General features: G+C 41.8%; 1 protein-coding gene across 1 annotated transcript in view; it reads right to left on the minus strand.

Annotated features, from left to right (window-relative positions):
* Positions 1-20,193, minus strand: part of LOC307173266 (interleukin-17 receptor C) — a gene marked incomplete at its 5' end in the record, with an annotated part of 390,000 nt that overhangs the window by 149,463 nt on the left and 220,344 nt on the right. The gene's annotated exons all lie outside the window — the stretch shown is intronic.

Here is a 20,193-nt window from a genome sequence, read left to right on the forward strand (position 1 = left end):
GCAGCGCGATAGTGCACTTTCTGAGATATATATATATATATATATATATATATATATATATATATATATATATATATATAGCCTATATATATTTTCTCGTGATTCGTGAGATTGTCGTTTTTTGTCGCTTTTATGTTTAAAAAAACAGGTTTATTTATTTTTTATTTTTTTTATTTCCAAGCCACTTAAGACCCAATGTTGTAAAGCAGTTTTTTTTTTTTTATTATTCTTTTTAGGTTATCATAATTTTTTATGAAGATCATACAATCATGACCATGCCGATTACAGATATGTCACTCAGGCTTCACTAACGTGATTGGTACTATAGACTATAGGCTAAACCATAGACTGCCATCAAGGCCTCAATGAAGGGGATTATGTGAACAGAAAGGGGATTCACAATGTAAATGTGCAGCCCAGTTACTATTGTGATTCTTAATATTCCAGATTAGTAATATTATATAAAATAAAAAAAAGGCAGTTGACTAAAATCTTCCATATCACAAATGTGAAAGCAAAATGGCCAGGATCTGTGCATGACTTAATCATTTTCAGAGATTCACATGTATGCACATTATTTGCAAGTGGTAAGAAAAGTTCCACAATTAAATATCAAGCTCACTGTATTACATACACTTATGCTGATCCTAACAGAACTGCATTTTTTCATAGGTGATTATGACATGTTCCTGCAGACAGGTGTTTTATGACCCCATTCCCTGACCCAAACCAGTTACAATGCAGCTCTAGCCAGGACAAGGGCACACAATGAAATGAACTTTGGCTAACTAAAGGGAAGATTTCAGTGTCTGAAAAGTCTGAGGGTTGCACACCTGACAGGGCCTGGGACATTGTTGCATGTGCCATTTACACAACATTGCCAAAAAAAAAAAACACTTTTCATTAAATGTTTAATAAAAGACTAATATGCTTAGTTCCTTGAGTTTTATTTCAATTGTTCTTTGTAAAGAAAAGCCAGTGGTCAAGTGCCTGCAACAAGAGATATTAGACACATGCCTCATGCAACAAATAAAAAGGAAAAGTTGGCTATACACTGCCCACCTGTAGGCCTATGTCTCCTCTGTCTGGGCAGACTCTTCTGTAGGCCTTTCTGTAGATGTGGAATCCTGCAACTTATATTGCAGCCATAAAGCATACAAGTATAAATTAAGTAAAGTTATTTATGCACTCGCAGGTAGGCTAGTTCCTCCATATGACAGTTATCTGAGAGGGTTTATTCACTGTCCAGTGCAATGGAAACAAATGGACATTACAAAGTCTTATACTTTCTTTCCTTTGGAAAGTTAGAAAATGTCCACTTACTGCACATATTTCAGCCACCACTTTCTTGGGAACAGATACAAGTGTTGGTGTATTATGTAAAAGTGCACAAAAGAGGAAAACACAATGTCATTACAATGAACTACACTGGGGAAAAATGTGATCAATAACTCATGGCAAAATATTTTTACATTAACATAAGTTTATCAGTTTTCACTTTCACAAGTCAAAGCAATTCATCATTACTCAAGATTTAACAGTTGAAATGACTATATAGCCTTAATTTAATGCAGCAAAAATTATTTTACAGTGTAGGCTACTAAGATCTTTTCTTTTCTTTTTTTTTCTCAGCCTTTTTCTTGGTTGCTTTTATAAACAGAACACCATTTATTTAACAGTGCCTTTTATAAAAGAGACTACTGTATAATATAACTAAAAATTACCATTATGTAGAATATTTTTGTACTTCACTTTTATTAGTTCCCATGTTCTAGTGTGGTGACTCTGACATTACAATGCACAAAGTAATTATGCAATTATTAAAATTAAAAACAAAATAAGCTAATAAGTGATAAAAACATCTAACATGGCCACTTCTAACGGATTTAAATTGTCTGCTACTTTTTGCCAGCCCTCTCTCCTGGCTTTTGCAGACTTTGAGGTGTTCCCTGGCGTTTTGATTAAACATTAAAACTCCGAATAAACTTCGACTATATTAGTTCTTGCTCTGCTGAGGAGAAAAACTGAGTGCGTTCTTTGGCCACGCTGAGCAGCCAATAGCAGCGTTGCTGATCAATGTTTCTACTATCGATACATCCCCTTTTAACCAGCGCATGAACGCGCAATTATCTCAGATAACACAATCCAGCTATACTAATCATATCCGGCAAGTGTGTTCGAAGAACCGAGTTAGCCAGATCATGATTCGCACGATGATATCATCTTGGATGTGTCATTTGATCTCGGATGTAATAAGCAACGTACGAAGAACGGGCCCCGGATATTTATGTGAGATATTGAAAACTGTTCTCATGATAATCGCAAGAATCAGCGTCAACAGCGTCGTCTGATATCCCTCAGGACTACGTGATAAATACACCTCACAACACCTGAGTTCAGCTGGCAAACTAGTTCGTGAGGCAAGCTAGGCAATAGAACAACGCAAAAAACACGTAAGAGAACGAGTGTTTGTTGTCTGTTAACAGCTCTGATAATCGAAAGCTAGCTAGACATATGTGGAAATTATTGGACTGGTCTAATTTTCAGCAATGGATGAATGAACAGCATGTAAAAAATGACATACTACAAGCAAGCGCAACAACATACAACATAGAATGCAAACAAGTTTACAAATAAGAGATTTATTTACTGGCCACTTCATGCGTTTTCTCAGATCGGATAGCTATCAGATTCATCAAAACGATTCCATTTACACCTGGTCACATAAATGTGTTTTTGCGAAACGGATTTAAATCCGATCTTCAATTCTCGCGCTATATGCAGATTTAATGGAGTGCACGTCACTGAAAGCAACAGATATGAGCTGCATTTTATTGATCATCAGCTAAAATTTCAAAATCAAAGACCGCAACAAGAGAGAGCAGCAGCAACAGCCCTGGTAAGATCATTTAGTTTCTTTACTTTTAATGATGATGATGATTGTGTGTTAAGCATCTGCGACTTACTTTCACTTTGATTTGCGATAGTTTGCACGTTGGCTTGATGAATTGATGCTCAGCTTCTCATCTGCGGTGATGCGTGTTCCAGCGCGTCGTCATATCTGGCAATAACATATAGCCTATAATCTCACACGGTTTTTGTATTTATTTTTTAGCATTTTTGGGAGGAGTACAATTTACATATGTGGTTTCAACAACCAGAAGCATTTACACTTGTACAGTTTCGTCTAGAATGCGTCTCAGACCTCCTCCTGAAGTGGTTTGAGCGATCGGATTCAAATCCGTCTTGAATGCGTTTCGGAGGGCATTTACACCTGTTTTTTTCACGATCGGATAGCTATCCGATCTGAGAAAACGCATGAAGTGGCCAGGTCTAAACACAACAGCCCCCATGACAAAAACATACGCACGAAAGCCGAAAACAAACGCTGGTTGGCATCTCACGTCCATAGACAGTAAACGCTCACGTCCGAATTTGAGGAAGTGGTGGAGGAAGTGACGTATGCCGTAAAGCAGTCGAATTTTGTAGTTCTTTTTGTGCTCTGGTTACTACCCGAACCCCGAAGTTACATAGTGCCAGTAAAAGCGATACAGACCCCGTCAGGCTATGGCAGACGTGTCATTCAACCTATTGTAAGTCGATGTACCATCACAAGGGTCTTGGAAATATATTATGAAGGTTGAAAAGTTACACGGTGTGGCTTTAAATAATGTAATCAATGACGTAATATCCGCGCTATCCTCGGTTTCGCTTGTAGAAACCATATATGTAAGGCAGTATATTGTGTTGTCCACAAGGTGTCCCTATAACACTTGTATTAGGACAAATTAAAGTGCCTTTAGCGCTGTTTGAGCCTCTTGATGTACCGTAGTGTTGATACGGGAGCAGTGCGTCATCTTTTCTTCAGTTCATGTTATCACCACTATAGGTAAGCCACGTTAATGGTGGTGGAAAAAGCAATGTAAAATGTTGTTATCGCACTAAAGTTCAGTTTATTGAGATATTTTGTGTTTTAAACTGCTTAAGACCTAAATGCAGAGTAATGCAGAGAATTTAAATGTTTTGTTTTTCCTTTAAAATGTGATTAATACATGGTGGCTAATGCAAAGCTATTTATGGTAATATAAGCAGCACGAGCTTGCTGTTGAATTGCATGTACATTGAAATGTACTTTGCTAGTTTAAAACTTAAGTTGAGTTCATGTTATCACCACTATAGATGCCGTGCTGTGGAATAAACGGTCAAGCCACAATCCCGAACCCCTCTGTGTCTGAGTCCCCGCTTTCTACCACCACCCACGAACATACATAACACAACGCAGAGCTGCAGCGGCGGTGCTAGAGACCAGTGAGCGCGCAGAGAGAGAGAAAGAGGGTTACATCTTTGGTGCCGTGACCCGGATTGTGGCACTTCTAGACCGAAGAGGAAGAGATTTCCATAGCCAGTGGTTTGAATGCTGAACTATATTTAATGAACAAACTGGAATTCTTAACCAAAATGGTGATTTTGGGGATGCATATCTGCCAACACAGCTATATCCTTTACAGTCTGCTGGGAATCTTAACTGGTATTGAACTGTTTAAATTTAATTTGCTGTGATGTAAAACATATCTGATAGTTTTATGGACAAGAGATAATATTTTTTCCTATTGAGATTTGTGAAATTTATCTAAGATTACTGTGCATCTGCTTGATACTCAGTGAGACTTTAGTTTGGACTGTTTAAGTTTAAACTGACAAGCCATTTTAGTTGATGAGTCGTTAACTTTTTTGGATAAGCTGGTTACATTTTTCATTGGGCTGATCTCACTGAAACATATAGCTTATTTTAGAACGTTATTATTTATACGATTGCATAATTTTACATAGATTCAGCACCTCCATAGACTCTAATTACACTGCCATTTAACCTGCTTGCACATAGTAGACACATTTGGATTTTAAGATGTCGCAGACCTACGCAAACCCCCCACAGGACATAGAGTGCTCCTCCACCGGTGCATCTAGTCTCCTAACGCCAGCGGAGCATGTCACCATTGGCCCACCAGCCCATACGAACTTGCCCTATGCTGACCAGTATGTGACGCCAGCCCATGCACGAAGGCTGCCAGGCCCTGGGGCCTCAGGGCAGGTACCGCCACTTTGCTTTGACAACAGCCCAGATGCAAGACGAGGTGGCCAGATAGATAGGTCGGTTGATGCCTCTGTTCGCAAACGCAGTAGACATGGGCCCTCAGAAGCTGGGCCGTGGCAAAATTCTACACATCATGTTTTCGTTGAGATGCCAGTAGTGCAGCAGTCACTCAAACCCTATCCAGTTGCTGCGCCACATCCAGCCACGCCCATTAGGCCCGGCCCCCAGGTTTACTCTAGTTTTTCGCATCCCCCGACTGTGCCCGCGCTGAGTCTTCAAAGCCCACCAGGGCCGAATACTACAGTTAAGCACGTAGCTGCTGAGCAGGCCTTTCAAGTGCATTCCCCCGAGGCCGCATTTCTCACTGCTCAAGTTTCAGGCTATAGTGGAGCCACTCCGTCACCCTCATTTGCTAATGCATGGGCTCCCAACATAACTCCACACAGCCCTCAGGTAGTGTTAGACCAGGCAGCCGCTGATGCTCCTCCTTCCCACCTCAACATGCATGTTGACACTTGCTCTCCAGTCCCTCCTCCACCTGCATCTGCCAGCCAGTCTGCCCACCCACACATGACACCATTCAGGCTTCCTGCTCGAGCAGTTGCCAACCAGTGCCTTCCTATGTCAGCCTATGGAGGTTTCATGCAAACTCATCAAGTGAAAAATGTTCAAGTCTTCACGGGAAATCCAGACTGTAAGATACTAGTGGAAGACTGGATTCGCGACATGCAATATCTCTTGGAGGCAATAGAGCTCCCAATGCACCTTCGCTTCTCCACTGTTGCGCGACACCTGGGAGGTGAAGCCCGAAATCTCATCCTTAACCTACCTCCACATGATCAGACCCCTGAGAAAGCATTGGAAGAAATGAGGGCCGAATACAGCGACACACGAGGCTCCCTAGACCCTCTGGCTGACTTCTATGAGCGGAGCCAGTATTCAGGGGAGTCTGCCTGTTCTTATGCTATAGCACTGGAGGCAAAGTTGAGAACAGTAGAGGAGAAGCAAAGAGGAGGTAAGCCATTCCTGGATCGATATAGCAAACTAACACGGCAGTTCATGAGAGGCCTTTCTGACGAGGAGGTGTACACCAGAATCGCACCAATGGCGCCCAGGTTCTTGAGCTTCCGAGAGCTGCAGGCAGAGCTCCAAAGTCTAACTAGAGAAACTAGGAAGTTTCAGATGCGGAGTACAGCAAAGAAAACGTATGCTCAGGTGCATGTAACATCAGGAGGGGGTGGAAACACTAAAATAGATAGGTCAAAACACACATCTGAAATATCAGAGCTGACAGCAATGGTTAAGAAGTTAGCTCTCATTCAAGAAGAACAAATGGCAAAGCTGTCACAACTAGAGTTGAGAATGACCTCTCCTCCCCTTTCCTCCCCAATAGCTGTCCAGTCAGCAAAGGGAAAAGCAAGCCAGAGTCCAAGCTTTGTCTGTTACCGTTGTGGAGAGCCAGGCCACACGGCCAGGGTGTGCCGAACAGTGCTTCCGGATCCAAGCCTAGCTGAAGCCCAGCAGCCTAAGGTTCCTGCTGACGGACACATGCACTCCGCTCAACATTTAAACGTTTAGTACCCATGGCAGCTGGGGCATCCATGGGTACACAGCAAGGGCCCCACCCACCTGTCAAGAGGATTTGCACTGAAGGAGAGGAAACACCCCTAGTGGGACCCAGGAACGAAAGTGATGTTCAACGGAAAGGCATGCAGGGCTCTAATTGACTCTGGCTCACAGATCACTAGTATTACACACAACTACTGGCAGAGCCACCCAGTGCTGCAGAAGAAGAAGCTACAGCCTTTTAAAATTCCAATAGAGGGTGCTGCAGGTCAGACCGTGCCCTACCATGGTGTCCTACACATCGACCTGAAGGTGCTGGGGAAAGAGCTCAGGGCTTTACCTACCTTTGTTGTTCCTGATTCCGACTATCGCTCTTCAGTCCCTCTGTTGGTGGGAACCAATGTCATTCGAGCCTCCCGAACCCATCTTTAAGCAGCTTATGGCCCGCAGTTTCTGTACCAGGTCAAAGAGAAGCATCCAGAGTGGTACACAGCTTTACTGAAGGTGGGGAGTGCCGAGCAAAGTGAAATGCATGACGTTGTAGGTCCTGCTGTTTACACTGGTCGTACAATAAACATCCCCGGTGGGAAAGAGATGGATTTAATGTGTAGGATTAAAGCTGGCCCCCAAAGGAAGATTTATACAGCCCTGATAGAAGGCCATCCCTCCTTGCAGCTCCCCCAGGACATCCTGGTGGCCAAAATGCTTGAAAATGTGAAAAGAGGTTGTGCTCCAGTTAGAGTGATGAATCTTTCCCAGCGAGTCATTACAATCAAACGACACACAAATCTGACCAGCGCAGTCCTGGTGGACAAGGTGGTGGAGTTCCCAGATGAAAAGCACGGTGAAGCTGGGAACAGAGGGGCATGTCTCAGTCTGGACCTAGTGGTGGCAACCTGCAGGGTTGACCTAAGTGAAGCAGCGGTGGAAAGTGAGGACCAACGTGCTCTACTCAAGGATCTGTTGGACAAAAATGCAGATGTGTTCTCCCAGCATCCCATGGACTATGGTCACACCACAACTGTACAGCATGAGATTCCCCTGGTTGACCTTAGGCCCTTCCGACTGCCATACCGCAAAATACCTCCCTCTCAGTGGCAAGATGTGAGGCAGTTATTGATGGAGATGGAGGCCGCAGGAGTCGTTCGCCCCAGTAAAAGTCCGTATGCATCCCCTGTGGTGGTTGTGACCAAGAAGGATGGATCACTTCGATTGTGTATTGACTACCGGAAGCTCAACACCTGCAGCACCCAAGACATTCGGGCAGCATTCCCTCTGCCAAGGATAGAGGAAGCTCTAGAGGCTTTAGGGCAAGCAAAGTACTTATCCACCCTTGACCTTACATCGGGATACTGGCAGGTAGAGGTCGCGGAAAACGATAAGTACAAGACAGCATTCAGCATTCCCATGGGTCTGTTTGAGGCCAATAGAATGCCTTTTGGGCTGCAAAACGCACCCTCCACCTTTCAAAGGCTGATGACCTCCTGTTTTGGGGACTTAAATTTCACCCATCTACTTATTTACCTTGACGATATTATTATTTTCTCGAAATCCTTTAATGAACATCTAGAGAGGCTCCAGCTGGCTTTTGATAGGCTTAGGGAGCATGGTTTAAAACTGAAACCCTCCAAGTGCCAGCTTGTAAGGAAGGAAGTGCAGTACTTAGGTCACTGGGTGTCTGCAGAGGGCATCAGGACAGACCCAGAGAAGATCAGTAAGGTCAAGGATTGGGTGAGGCCTACTAATCGTATGGAAGTGCTGCGTTTTTTGGGTTTTGCGGGTTACTATAGGAGGTATGTTAAGGGCTACTCTACCTTGGCTGCTCCGTTATACCGCCTTACCTCTGGTGACCCTAGAAAGAAGAAAAGAGGGATCAAGAAAAGTCCAGGCCCTGACCTGCCATTTCTGTGGACTGCTGACTGTGAGGAGGCCTTTCAGTCTTTAAAAGATAGGTTGATCAGTGCACCAGTGCTTGGCTATCCAGACTACAGTCAACCCTTTCTGCTGCAGACCGATGCCTCAGGAATGGGGCTTGGTGCTGTGCTAGTGCAGGTACAAGATGGGGTGGAAAGGGTCATTGCGTATGCGAGCAGAGGCCTGAGCCCACCTGAGACAAGGTATCCGGCACACAAGCTTGAATTCCTCGCTCTCAAGTGGGCCGTGACGGATAAGTTCCATGACCACCTCTACGGGCGCAAGTTCTCTGTTCTGACAGACAATAACCCTCTGAAATATGTAATGACCTCAGCCAAACTCGACGCCACAGGTCAGCGATGGATTTCTCATCTGTCCATATTTGACTTTTACATCCAGTATGGGAGGGGACAGGACAACTCCAACGCTGACGCCCTCTCGCGCATGTCCAATCAGGAAGTGGCGGAAACCCTGCAGTCATGCCCACAGCAGGTGAGGACAGGTGGACCGAGACATGAGGAGGCACAAACCACCCAGGAGCCTGGGGAGGTCTCAGGCAAGGACACAGCGGTCACAGAGGAGCCTGAAAGCGGTCAGTCACTGGAGCCCAGTGGGGCGTATGTGGATGTGGGGATGGAGGCCCTACCTGCTATGACCATTCAGGAGCTTCGAGTGGGACAGAAGGAAGACACAGTTATTGGGCCCATCCTCCATTTTAAGAGCAGGAACCAGAAGCCAAACCACAGCGAGAGGATGAAAGTGGGCGCCACTGGGAGTCTCCTTTTAAAAGAGTGGAGGAGGTTAGTAGTAAAGAAAGGGATCCTGTATCGCAGCGCCAGAGACTGCCATAAAGGGCTGGTGGAGCAACTGATACTGCCAGAGAGGCTGCGTGAAACTGTCAAAACAGCCCTTCACAATGACTCAGGGCATCTGGGTTTTGAGAGGACACTACAGATGATAAGGGAAAGATTTTACTGGCCAAGAATGTTTCAGGAGATCAAGGCTTGGTGTGAACAGTGTGAGAGATGCTGTCTTAGAAAAACTCCCACGGTCAACGTCAGGGCCCCCCTTGTCAGTATCCATACCAGTGCCCCCATGGAACTGGTTTGTGTGGACTTCTTAAAGCTGGAGAAGTCCAAGGGTGGTATGGAGAATGTGCTTATTGTTACAGATCACTTTTCCCGTTACGCACAGGCCTACCCCACCAGGGACCAAAAGGCAGGCACAGTGGCCAGGGTCTTGTGGAGGAATTTCTTCTGCTGTTTTGGTTACCCTGCAAAATTACACACAGATCAAGGGCGTAACTTTGAAAGTGCAATAGTGAAGGAGCTATGCAAGTGTATCGGCGCCACTAAAACCCACACCACGCCCTATCACCCCCAGGGCAACGGGACCACCGAAAGATTTAACCCCACCCTGATGAACATGCTGGGAACACTAGAGCTGCACCTGAAGCCCCGGTGGCATGAGCATGTGGATTCCATGACACACGCATATAACTGCTCGTGACATGACTCCACTGGATATAGCCCATACTACCTTATGTTTGGTAGACACCCCAGGCTCCCAGTGGACCTCATCTTCGGGTCCCCCACAACAAACCAGCCATGTGAATACAGCGAGTATGTCCAGACTCTCGCATGACTCCCTGTCGCAGGCCTATGCCCTGGCTAATCAGACATCTCAACTGGCGAAAGGGCAGGAGAAAAAGTATTATGACAAAAAAAACTAAGGGTGAAGACTTTAGTTCAGGGGATAGGGTCTTAGTCAAGGTCTGTCAAGTTGGGAGGGGAGACTGAAGTTGGGAGATCGATGGGAGAGACGGCCATATGTTGTGGTAAAGAAGCAACCTGGTTTGCCTGTGTACGTGGTGCGACGAGAGGATGGGGGAGCGGAAAGAGTGGTTCATAGGAACCTTTTGACGCAGTGTATGTTTCTCCAAGTGGAGCAAGACGAAAGAGTGATCGTAGAAGGAAGCGAGTCAGATGGTGAGATAGGTGGGACAGGCATTGAAGCAGAGGCTGAAGAGGGAACAAGGGGTGACGGTTCAGAGGAGATGCTGGACAGAGCCCTAATTGGAACACCAGATAAAGAGGAGGAGCAAATGAGCACAGAGGAGGCTGACATGTGGACAGAAGAAACAAGTAGCGGAGAGGGAGTGCTTGTGACTGGTAGTGATGCCACCCCCACTAAAGGGCCCAACCCCCCAAGAAGAAACCAGAGAAGGAATCGGCATCCCCCAACTAAACTCTCACTCGAGACCCAAGTGGTGAAATTGGAAAGTGACCACCAAAAGATAGAAAGAGGGAGAAAGTTGTGGCTAAAAGCCAGAAGTAAGAGGAGCAGCAGGGCACACGCGGAGCCATGCTGCACACACCCTGATAATAGTTAGCTACCCACGCTTATTACACACAGGGCCATTTGAAGGAATTTGGGGGCCCCAAGCAAAATGGACATGGAAGCCCCCCCAACCCCGCCCCGCACGCAAAGCCTACAGGAACCACAGCATAGCCATATGCACTCACCTAAAGGATTATTAGGAACACCTGTTCAATTTCTCATTAATGCAATTATCTAATCAACCAATCACATGGCAGTTGCTTCAATGCATTTAGGGGTGTGGTCCTGGTCAAGACAATCTCCTGAACTCCAAACTGAATGTCAGAATGGGAAAGAAAGGTGATTTAAGCAATTTTGAGCGTGGTTGTTGGTGATTGTTGGTGCCAGACGGGCCGGTCTGAGTATTTCACAATCTGCTCAGTTACTGGGATTTTCACGCACAACCATTTCTAGGGTTTACAAAGAATGGTGTGAAAAGGGAAAAACATCCAGTATGCGGCAGTCCTGTGGGCGAAAATGCCTTGTTGATGCTAGAGGTCAGAGGAGAATGGGCCGACTGATTCAAGCTGATAGAAGAGCAACTTTGACTGAAATAACCACTCGTTACAACTGAGGTATGCAGCAAAGCATTTGTGAAGCCACAACACGCTCAACCTTGAGGCGGATGGGCTACAACAGCAGAAGACCCAACCGGGTACCACTCATCTCCACTACAAATAGGAAAAAGAGGCTACAATTTGCACGAGCTCACCAAAATTGGACAGTTGAAGACTGGAAAAATGTTGCCTGGTCTGATGAGTCTCGATTTCTGTTGAGACATTCAGATGGTAGAGTCAGAATTTGGCGTAAACAGAATGAGAACATGGATCCATCATGCCTTGTTACCACTGTGCAGGCTGGTGGTGGTGGTGTAATGGTGTGGGGGATGTTTTCTTGGCACACTTTAGGCCCCTTAGTGCCAATTGGGCATCGTTTAAATGCCACGGCCTACCTGAGCATTGTTTCTGACCATGTCCATCCCTTTATGACCACCATGTACCCATCCTCTGATGGCTACTTCCAGCAGGATAATGCACCATGTCACAAAGCTCGAATCATTTCAAATTGGTTTCTTGAACATGACAATGAGTTCACTGTACTAAAATGGCCCCCACAGTCACCAGATCTCAATCCAATAGAGCATCTTTGGGATGTGGTGGAACGGGAGCTTCGTGCCCTGGATGTGCATCCCACAAATCTCCATCAACTGCAAGATGCTATCCTATCAATATGGGCCAAAATTTCTAAAGAATGCTTTCAGCACCTTGTTGAATCAATGCCACGTAGAATTAAGGCAGTTCTGAAGGCGAAAGGGGGTCAAACACAGTATTAGTATGGTGTTCCTAATAATCCTTTAGGTGAGTGTAGTTCACCCACACTTTATATTAATAAAAAATGTGTACAGTGCAAATACTGCTGTTGCATATACTGTGCATAAAATCTGAACTTTGGTAACTTATAAAAATAATGTCATATTTGCATAAACTGTCACTACCATATATCCCAACACTAACACATTAAGATAAGCTATGAAAAAATCATGTTCCTCTGCCTCTTTCTGGTTAAATAATGTTTATAGATGGGTTACAAAGTATTTATTAAGTAAAAAGACTGTTTGCTAACAGTTAAATGACAATTAACTAAAGATTAAATAACTAACAATTTACCATCTATTAATGATGGTTATTATAAAGTGTTACCGAAAAGATATGTTAGCATTTCCATATTTTGATATTAGAAGGGAAGGGATGCAGCTGCTTTCACAACTACCAATGCTTAAAAACATCCCAAGCTAATGTTTGATGCACGGAATTTATTGTGTGGTTTTCCTTACGCCCCATTTGGTAAATAGATTATCACGGTGGAATAGTTAGTATAGCATGCTATGCCACTTTCATCAAAACATATTACAAAGCTATAGCAATGACATGTCATTAAATACGATAAACAGTGATTCTGGAACAGATCTGCGTCTTCCTTATCCCGTTAAAAAACATATTATAGTATGTAACCATATTCCGTCCGTTCGAAAAAAAAGTTGCACTAACTGTTCGTTACAAGCAGCATTTGCCGTCAGGCAGGTAGCTAACATAAACGTATTTTTGCTAGCCTGCTGCAATATTACACCATTTGTACAAGACAAGTAGAGCTATTTTATCCAGTGTGATTTATCACTTACCACTATCTTGTTTTACCTTTCTCTTATTTCTTTTCTTTCTTTTCTGGCTTCCTGATGCATAATTCCGCTTCATGATGACTGCCAAGGAGGTTTTGTATTTTGCCGGCAGCAGAGATCACGTGGTTGGCTAGCTGCTGTCAGCTACTACTGAGGGGGGCCCCCTTGAGGGGGATCCCGATAACAGTGTCATTGCACTTTACTGCATTGACTATCAAAGGGGTGCTCACACAGTTTGTCGTTGCATTTTATTCTTAACCAGTCGTTGTCTTGGGGCCCCAGGCCAGCTCGGGGCCCCAAGCAATTGCTTGGTTTGCTTGCCTTGTCGCGACGGGCCTGCACACGTTAGTTATGTCCGTTTTTACTGGTGATGACGTGGTGCGCGAAATGACACTTGGGTGATCATCGCTCTCCACTTCCTGTGAAGTGATGTATTGATGTTCCCTTATTCCCTATGCCATGCGCAGTGCCCTTCGAACTAAACATGTTCGCTACCTTCGGATTGGAATCTCACTTAAGATGGCGGAATACCCTGTGAAGTCCACTTACGGTCAAATGGAACGCACCTCTAGAGCGACGTTGTTGATTGTTTGAGCATGTGACTGTGCGTTTCTCCTTGTTTTCTATTGTTATGCGCAGCATATTTCCCACGCGCACAAACACAGTTAAAAAACGAAATTCAGGTCCTGCATTTATTAAGACAAACCTAGTAAAACGAATGCAGTCTATACACTGACTTGGCAGCTCTGTGAAATGTAATACAACAGTGCCACCTACTGTCTAAATGCATTAACATTAAAAGTGTGAGGTGAAAATCTTTTGCATAGACATAAATAAATGGGTTTGTCAATTAGCCTGAAATAAACAAAAAAAATACGTGGTTGGTTTCGATACGTGACAGAGTTCCTGAGATATGGACGACTTCCTGTTTGGCGACTATGCCGCCGATTTCGTTTGGCTGTGACGGGCAAACGCTTCCGAAAATCAAAAATCCTTCTAGTAACTTTTGTGAGGCTTGGTCCAAGGATCATGTACGTCCAGTTTCGTGAAGTTCAGACCAAAATTGTGACCTGTGAAAATTTTGTTTCGCTTTCTGTTCAATCCACTATGGCAGACGAACGACATGGACTCGTGATGTCATCTTCGCGAGCAACTAACACCGGTACTGACCGGACGTTTTAAAGTTGGAACGGTGTCTCTGTCTCAAAGGGCCTAGGCGCAGGAGCAGGCCAAAATTTCTCTCCCGGGAATAATAATAATAACTAGAAAAATGCATTTCCGGAGGAACTGCAAAGTGTGCTTGCTCGGGTGCAGTGCACTAACGTTAGCAGGTAGTGGATAGATGCGAGATGCGAGAAAAAATGCGAGAATGCGAGAAAAAAGATGTCAAACTGTCTTTTATTTTCGAATTTAATTCCTCAATCAGTGCTGGACCGGCATTTTCTGTCTTCCGCTGAGCCCTGGCCGTAGACAGATCATATGTTTAACCCTGTCAATGCAGTGGCCTGCGTTGCGCTGATCTTATTCACACTATTGAGTGTAGGTGCAGCATTCTAACATTGAGTCATAATGAGCTGTTTGTGAAGAAATTATCCGCTTCCAAATTATGTCATTTTAATCACGATATTAAAACATTAAAAAACAATTTGCTCTTTATGGTGTGCGAGTGATAGAGCGCGGCAGCAACGAACCATCAGCTTGCAGCGTAACAACTTTGAATGCTCGGCCGAACAGCTGATCATAGCTGTACAGGGCGCCTTATTATTTTCCATCTCCATAAATATATCTAGTAGTAAAGCTAATGCAAGGGCTAGAAATCTATTAATCTTTTGCTGATACTTCCTTAGCTGTGTCTGAAACCGCTCACTCGTTCACTAATCCCTACATAGTGAATGGCAGTTGAGTGCACTACATCAGCAAAGAATTCGGACGCTGACATAATTATCACGCCAAAGAGCTCGGACAATTTGTCATAAACATTACCTACCCATCTTTAATATTTCCTTTTTTTGGCTGTATGAATTGTATGCAACAATTGTATGTATGTATTTTTCACGTTTATTGCGTTATTTGATTTAAAAAAAGATAATAAAAACACTTGCTTGTCATATTTATTTACTTTTTACATTTATATGTGAAAATAAAAGAGAACAAAACACTACACAACACATTTGTTTATTCAAATATAGATATAATGGTATATATAAATAAATAACCAGGCGTCTGGTCTTATAAATGATTGTTTTCTAACTCGCGTGCACCGTTGCCATGGTGACATTTGTTTATTTTTCATTCGCGCTCTATCGCCTTATCGTCTTGGATTGTGTTGGATTGTGGGAAATAGTGTCTCAGCAAGTGTACATCGTATGTACACTCGAATTCAGAGAGGATTGTGGGTAAAAGTAGTGAAGAATGTAGGGAATGATGTCGTTCACTCAGAATTCGGACACCACTACAAAATGGCCAACACCCTAAATAGGGCACTATATAGTGGATAGGGAGCGATTTCAGACACAGCTCTTGTCATCATGGAGAGCGCAGTTCACGATTGCATAGCAACGACAGACGCCACAGGAGAACAAGCGTTGTGGAAAGGAGACAGCGGCGCGCTCGCGCTTTCCACTTGTTTTTACACATCTAATGTGCGTTCCATTCGACAGGGTCCATACACAGTGTTCACTGCTCCTCTGCTCCGTGAGCACAGTATATCAGTTGAAGTGGACTTCACTGACAATAACCGCTCATTTGCAAACGTCATCAAAGAAAGTCAACGACGGAGTTGCGCAGATTATGATATAACATATATAGGACTACATTCATATTTTAATTTTTATTATTATATTATATATTTACAATTATATTGCACTATTTTACAACTACCTAAAATAAAATCACTTTACTTCACAAACTAGCTAAGCTGGCTGCATTCACTGAGGTAAATTATAATCATCAAAAATAGTATATGTAATATTCACAACAATAACCGTTAAAATACTGTCATTTGTATAACAATGGCGAAATGTATGAATACTTACACACATACGTAAACTCCTCCATCGTTAGTTATGACCGTTCTGACTGGTGATGACGTGGTGCGCGAAATGACAGTTGGGTGATCATAGCTCTCCACTTCCTGTGAAGTGATGTATCGATGTTCCCTTATTCCCTATGCCGTGCGCAGTGCCCTTCGAACTGAACATGTTCGCTCCCTTCGGATTAGAATCTAACTTAAGATGGCGGAAAACCCTGTGAAGTCCACTTCGCAGTCCACTTACGGTCAAATGGAGAGCGACGTTGTTGATTGTTTGAGCATGTGACTGCGCGTTTCTCCTTGTTTTCTATTGTTATGCACAGCATATTTCCCGTGCGCACAAACACAGCCACAGACAATGAATTGTTTGTTCGGTTAGCGAAGAAGAGCATGATGTATTTTGTATAAAGTTTTTTTTTTTTTTTTTTGTTATTAACTGCTTTGAGAACTGGAAATGCACAATTCATGCATACAAATCTGTATATATTAATAAATGAAGATGATTAAATTAGACCAATGCAAAAAACGAAATTCATGCCTGCATTTATTAAGACAAACCTAGTAAAAACGAATGCAGTATATACACTGACTTGGCAGCTCTGTGAAATGTAATACAACAGTGCCACCTACTGTCTAAATGCATTAACATTAAAAGTGTGAGGTGAAACTCTTGCATAGACATAGGTAAATGGGTTTGTCTATTAGCCTGAAATAAAAAAAAATAAAAAAATTCAGATCTTGTGCTTCCTCACATTGGAGTCCCGAGTTCATGTATAAAGTTTGGTTTCGATACGTGACAGAGTTCCTGAGATATGGACGACTTCCTGTTTGGCGACTACGCCGCTGATTTCGTTTGGCTGTGACGGGCAAACGCTTCCGAAAATCAAAAATCCTTCTAGTAACTTTTGTGAGGCTTGGTCCAAGGATCATGGACGTCTAGTTTCGTGAAGTTCGGACCAAATTTGTGACCTGTGAAACTTTAGTTTCGCTTTCTGTTCAATCCAATATGGCGGACAAACGACATGGACTCGTGATGTCATCTTCGCGAGCAACTTACACCGGTACTGACCGTACGTTTTAAAGTTGGAACGGTGTCTCTGTCTCAAAGGGCCTAGGCGCAGGAGCTGGCCAAAATTTTTCTCCCGGGAATAATAATAATAAGAAGAAAACTTAAGAAGAACAATAAGTGTGCTGCTTTCAGCAAGCACACTTAATTAAACAAAGTAATTAAAGGAGAACTCGGCAACTCTAGCGAACTCTAGTCACTTCTTCGCTGATTTTCCCTTTTGTTGTCGCATGTTTTTCCCACGAGCTCCCCCTACAGCTGTGGGGGGGCGTATATTTCACAACACGGTCGTAAAAAACTCACTTGCGGCGGCCTCCTCCCCCTCTCTACCGCTGCTCATGTGCGTTTGTTTTGATCGGAGCAAGCCAACTGTATCGTGTGGAGCTATGTCTACCGAGGTGGGTAATCTGGTAATTCATCATACATGCGTGTGTGTTTATGTCGAATTGCCGTAAAGCAATTCGTGTTTCGAGCTCGTTCTCGTTTCTCACGAGACTTCCAATTTCTATCTTGCTGGGACGGTAGTCCCCAAGTTGCAAGGTTGATTTTCCGCCTGGGAACGCTGGGGGGAGCGGGGAAAGTCACCAATATCACCAGAACAGGTTGTTTAACCATCCAAATGATTTCTAGACAGTTTTATTAAGTTAAAAAAGTTACCAAGTTCTCCTTTAAGGCTATCCCCAATGGCATAATTATCTTAACCCAATTCTCAAATGTATATATTATTAACAATCTTACAAAATCCCCAAATTTTTGTAAATGGTCTCTCCTGTTTTGATAAACGTTTTAATAACAATTTTATAAGAAATTCCTTTAATGTCAGATCCAATCCTTTATGTAAATCAAAATGGCTTAAACCTCATTGTATATCTTGGCATTACCATATAAATATGTTATTTCTAATAAAGTAAAATAAATCATTTACAAAATTATTCATAGATTTTATCCTGTAAATTAGTAGATATATTCATACCGTTTGTGATAAATGTACTTTTAATAACACATAAGAAGATATTGAACATTTAATTTTTTATTGCCCCTTTTCTATTTCTTTTTGGACTGACTTTAAAATAGACATGACAAAAAAATTCAACAGAACTCTTACTTTAGAATCTCATGAGATTTTTCTTTGTTTTCTAAACCCATATTTTTCTGAAAAACAAAATTATATGATTAATCTTAATTATTTTGGCAAAGTTTTTTATTCTAAAATAAAAATAACTGAAAAGAAACCCTCATATATTACCTTTTATAATATTGATCTCACAGTATACATTGAAACTCTTTCAAACATGAAATCACAAAACAAAAAGCTTATAAAAATATTTTTTAAAAATCAAAAGAATCAGAATTCAAATTCATGTTACATGCCGTAATATTATATAGCACCTTTTATCACAGTATTGTTTTTTATTTATTTATTATTATTATTAATAATTATAATTATTTGTTGTTCATACTCTGAACTGGACCAGGATGCCTTGTGTTTGTGTAACACCCACTCGTCAGAAGTATAGGCTACACAACAATATTTACTGAATGCTTGACTCAATGCCAACAGCAACTACAATTTGGTTCAATACACTGAGCCAGATCAATGGGCCAATCAGAAGATACAAAGCTCGAAGGAGGCAAAGCACACACAACACACAAGCTTGAGGTCTTAGATTTTTGTTCTATTGGCTGTTATGATTTTTTTCTTTGTGTTGATGTAATGAATATAATGAACAGTAAATAATAAATGACAAAGATAAACCAAATGAAATGTCAAACTTTGGTAACACTTTAGAATACTGTATCTTACTTACTGCATAACTAATAAGTAATTATTGAAGAGCTAATAGGTAATTATTCATTAACTACTTCTTCACTACTGTTAGGAAGATGTGTTAACTAATCAGTATGTAATATATTTTTATGATTGTGTTAAGTAACAGTTAATCAATAAATAATGAATTCTGTCATAACTCTTGAAGAACTACTACTAATTATCAACTAATTAAGGTTCAAGAAAAATAACTAAGAAGTAACTACTAATGAACAGTCATACAAAACTAACCTCAGATTAGTTTTTATATTTTATATACAGTACTGTGTGTGTCTGTTTTCCTCAGCATAGAATGCCATTGAGTTAATTCATGTTTGAGGCAATGACTGAGGGGAACTTATTAGTAATTCATAAATAATTATCAAATAATTCTGCAGGAATTACTTAGAACCTGGAACAGTATTCTAAAGTGAGAATATAGGGAACTCATTAGTAATTAATAAATAATTATCAAATAATTATCCAGGAAATAGGCTACTTATAACCTGAAACAGTATTCTCAAGTGAACATATAAGGAAATTAATTGGTAATTAACAAATAATTATTAGATAATTCTTCAGGAATTACTTGGAACCTGGAACAGTATTCTAAAGTGAGAATATAGGGAACTCATTAGTAATTAATACAGAATTACCACATACTTCTGACTCAAATCAAACTTACTGTAAAAAACACATTATTAACAGTATTATCTAAACCTTTGTAAAATAGATAAGTTATCATACATTATGATACATTTTGCTAATTAAATAAAAAGTTTGCTTATTTGCAGATCAATATATAGCCTAGTAAATGTCTGCACTTATCTTTCTTATTAGTGCTGAAGAATGACTAAAACTGGCTAGAAAATAAAATAAAAAACATTGATCTCAGTGCTTTTTACTTTTCAAGTAATTACCTTTGTACTTTTACTAAGGTAATTTTGAAAATGAATAGGCCAATAGTTTATCATTTTACTGGAGTAATATTTTATTGGGTTATCTGTACTTTTACTCAAGTACTTGATTTGTGTACTTCATCCACCACTCCACTGCTAAAATAAAACGGTTTATTGTAGTAACCACTGTGTATGACTGTTCATTAGTAGTTACTTCTTAGTTATTTTTCTTGCACATTAATTAATAGATAATTAATAAT

This window comes from Squalius cephalus (assembly GCF_949319135.1).
Source record: "Squalius cephalus genome assembly, chromosome: 16".
NCBI classification, from domain to species: Eukaryota; Metazoa; Chordata; class Actinopteri; order Cypriniformes; family Leuciscidae; genus Squalius; species Squalius cephalus.